Here is a 4,635-nt window from a genome sequence, read left to right on the forward strand (position 1 = left end):
CATGACCCCAAAAGGACAAAAATGATAAGCTTGCCTATGAAATTCACATTCCTGCAATTCATTCAAGTTAAAAATGGCAATAAAAAAAACATAAAATGGATTGACTGTAAATAGCAAAATGCTTCCAGCACTTTATAACGAGTTGTTTCTGCTTCTGTTGCAGAAGCTCTCCATGTGGCACTTAAAAAGTCATTCCACCAGATGTTTTTTTTTTTTTACACAAAGTGACTGAAGCACACATTTAGGAACGATCAGACCAGATTACTTTGTAAATGCAAATACAAATGAATTGTAAATACAAAGTCACACACTAAACTATTCTAAGGAAAACAAACACACGGTGATGATGTCAAAGATGGAGTCAAACTGACATTCATGCACTATTTAACCCCTCATATGTGTAGATTTAGAGAGGATGGTAATCTGTGTAGGTCATGATGTTCAGACATTAATCTGGCAGGGACTATATTGAATTCATTCAGGCCATCTGTGACTGAGAAATAAGCGTCCTGTGTTGACATTGGTTTAAATTAGTGTGAGACAGCAGGGCTTGTGCGGCTCTGAGTTAAGCTGTAAACTCCAGATGTGTGTGACTGTGTGTTTATGTTCACTGACGCTTGTGTGTCTATTTATCTATTCTGTGTGAGAGGGCAGCTTGCTGACAAAGCTGACATCGTCTAGCCAGCAGCTGTGCTGTGCTAATAACAATAATCCAGTCAGCCACATCTGTAATGTAAAGAAAACCACAGCTATTTCAGAGGAGAAATACATTGAATGCCATCTAACCACTAATGTCACATGTGGCCAGTGAAATTTTGAGGGTATGATGGTGTAATGAAAGAAATGGACATTGGCAAGATTTATTTGGTAAAGGTAAAGAAGATATATTGTAGCACCAAACAATTTGTTACATATAAGGAAAAAAATACTAATAAATAATAAGTTAATATATTTATTTGCCACTGCCTCTAATCCACAATGTCCACTAAAAAGGACCAAAGGACCACTTAGAACCAAAATAGTCTGTCGCTTGTTTACAGCTGTCATTTTCTTACTTCTCAAACACAAATTTGTGTTCAAGCAAAAAAGGTGGAGATGGAACAACAATTCCAGTGCAAAAAATGTTTCACCTCATGAATTTAAAATACATAATGTAGTTGGGACGCTGATGAGACAATCCCGTGGGTAGAGAACTCTCCACTGTGAGAATAATATAAAAGGAGGACACATCGGTGGGCACAGCAGGAGTGGGTGCTCCTACCTCACAGAGCATCTGCATGAGTGGAAGTTTACATGAATAGAAATGTGAAAAATGCATAATTTCGAGGGAGGGACTTTTCCTTTTTTGTTCCCTTGCATAAGTTGGGAGCAGGAATCTGATTGCTGACCTTAGTCTGAATTCTCAGGCCAGCTCTATTAATAGCCGAGACACCAGCGAGAGCGGGACTCCTAAGTCAGCAGCCAGAGCTCGCTCGCCGGGCCCTGCTCGAGTCTGGCTTTAGATGGACCAGACAGTTGATCAGAAAGAAAAACATGGCCCCCAAATCAACTTCTACAGAGTTTTAAAACTTTCAACTAATGGCAAAGACCTTACATTTCAGTCGACACCTGTCATGCACTTTATAAAATATCAACATCTGTTACTGCATTGCGATCAAACCTGAGCAGAATGGTTAAAAATGACAAAGCACAAGCCTTCACCCTCTCCCTCCCATGCTAATCCTGCAGAGAAGGGGGCAACCCTACTGGCATGACTCCCAGGGAAACTGGACAGCAATGTGAAGGAGATTCTGCGATGCCATATCCAGAATGGTCATTCAGAGTGAGGAAACATTAGTCTCCACAATCTCTGAAAAACAGAGAGGTCTTTAGAGAATATTTGTGTGCTGCAGCTCCAACACTAACAAGAGCTGGTTGTAAATCAGTCAAAAAGTTGCCTAAATCCAGCGAAAGATGAACAACGTCTGACAGGCTTCTGAGATGTGCTTTTAGCAACGCCAGTCCTCTGTCATGCTATAAACTGACTCTCTGTGTTTTATGGTGACTTAAATTTACAGCTCAAGCATCGTCATGTCACACAGGAATTCCTACTTGAGGTTTGCTTTGTTTACGGCACCGGTGGGGGGATTGGTATACATTGTCTTGTGATGTTATGCAATGCCAAGAGATCTTTTCTTTCTTTTTTTTTTTTTTTTTACCCCTGGCACATTCATGCTGTAGTTTTCCCAGTGAAAACAATGTCATAACCAAAGTGGCTGAGTGGAAAAGACCACAAGTGTCCTTTTAGATAAACATGGTCTCAACTACAAAGTTTCTCCCTGTCGTCTTGGGAACAGAATGAAGAAAACTACACCAATTCCAGTGCTACTTAACTTTGAAGATGCCTGCTTTTAGATGTCCTCAGTGTGTGTTTTGTAATTTGATTCAATACATCATCAAAGGGTGCTTCTAAATATGTCACATTCCTCACAATCATAAATATCCCAGACAGGCGGCACGAGAGGGCGGCTGGCAGTCTGCTGTGGCCGTTGTTAACAGGTGGAGTAAGAGGGCAAGGACACTGAGGGGCGTTTATGTACTGCCCAGTGGTCTGTTCTGTGGTCTGTACCAATGGTATAGGAGCCTGAGGGGATTGTTCAAGATCTTTAAATTATTTTAAATGACATTTAAACATTTACTCGTACATTCAGCACATTCACTAACATTATTTTAGGGTACCAATATCAATAGCAAACCCTGGTAAAACAAATTGTAACACTGCACTGAAAAAAAGAGAAAATCTGGCCTCTCGTTAGTATAAATTAAGAAAATAAACACTGCATCAGGAAAGCAGGGAAGGGACCGCCCTGGTTTTTCTTCTTTACCCTGACATCTCCAGGAGACAGACAGTTCCAGGTCAGCATATCTTTTGATTGAACAAACTCTATTGAAGGAATTCATGTGTACATACAGTATATAGACTGTGGTGTGCTATGATTATATCAACTCTATCACTTCCATGCTGTACATTATCGAAATCCAATTTAGCATTGGTTTTCAAAGTTACCATCTGCAGGAAGGAACCAGAGATAATGATACCAAGATCAGAGCAACAACACAACAGCCATTTTTTTTTTTTTTTTTTTTTTTTTTTTTTTTTTAAATTTTATTTATTTAACCAGGAAAAGCCTCATTGAGATTAAAAATCTCCTTTACAAGAGTGTCCTGGCCAAGACAGCAGCAGCACATTAAACACAGTTTCAGACATACAACATAAAACAGAGACAGACAATAAAAAAATTTCAGATCACAGCATGAGTAAAAACTAAGACTTAGGTCATCATATCCTAGATCACACAGGGGCACATACCTCAGTCAAAAACATCTACAACCAGATGAACCTTCCTCATTTCTGTATGAATCTTCACTAATTTACAGACTAATGAGCAAACTTAAAGACGCAATATGACATTGCCAAGGTCTCGCAGCTTGACAATCCTTGGTCCAGCAGGTGTACATGCACAGTAGTTAACAGTATGTGAACTATTTAGGAGCTTGTCTGTGGCTGGAGATACAGTTCACTTCTAAAGTTAAACATTACGTTGACCTTGGAGGGCTCTGGATTTTATGGGAAATTGATGTGATTAATTTAGCTGGACATAAAGCAGTCACCCTCAGCAACACACATATTTTTATGTAAAAGCTAATTTAAGACAAATTAAATGTTTTGGGCTTTCACGGCCTTCATTGTCCCTTCAGTTTCAGTTTTTAAAGCACTGACTTAACCATCTACACAGAGGTCATTGTGACCCGATTCTTTTGTACAGATTTTAAAGAGGTCCACTTGCTGTAGAAAGTTTCCTGTGTCTTTGTGTCGTTTAAAAAACAGTAAAAACAAATACTAAGGATACTCATAGAAAGGTCTTTATTAACACTGCCAGTGTGTATCACCCTATAAAGAGTTGCCTGTGGCAACCTGCTAATCTGCTAAAAGTACCGGATGTTTTTCCTTTTTTTCTTTGACCTGGAGTCTAAAAAAGAGGTTTTCCAACAGTAAAAATAAGGAAGTCATTAGATCCGTATGGCGCTTAAATACCAAGGCCAGCTACATAAAGCAGTCAGTAATGGGCATCCATGCTCTGTGTCCTCTCAACCTTTGAAGATCAGATATGTGCGTACACACATACATAAACACTTACACACACAAGATAAGATAGACACCTGTAATTAAAACTACCTCACACAGAGCAGCAGTAAATGAGCATGTGGTTTCCTGCCACTCAGAGGTTTTGAACCCTATATTTAAGCAATTTTGGTTAAATCTCAAGTAATATCAATGTAGATTTACTGTGAGTTCCCCTAAATTAGGGAATATAAATAGAGGGAGAGGTATAAGGGATGCAAGAAGTATGTTGGACTTTTATTTTATTGAAAAATGATCAAGATTTGATTGGAATCAGTTGATACCTTGATCAATATTTATAGGAAGCGAAAAATGAGTATTTCGCTTGCAGTGGATTGAAGTGTTTTTATCACAGCCTTAATTGATTAACATTTCCACTACACCCGCCATTGACAAGCAGTATTTAAGTATGTTAATAGGTCCCTAATGGGTCTTCATAACAGATACAAAGATGCAGCAGTGATCATGAGAGG

The sequence above is a fragment of the Anoplopoma fimbria genome, chromosome 1, assembly GCF_027596085.1.
Source record: "Anoplopoma fimbria isolate UVic2021 breed Golden Eagle Sablefish chromosome 1, Afim_UVic_2022, whole genome shotgun sequence".
Lineage (NCBI taxonomy): Eukaryota > Metazoa > Chordata > Actinopteri > Perciformes > Anoplopomatidae > Anoplopoma > Anoplopoma fimbria.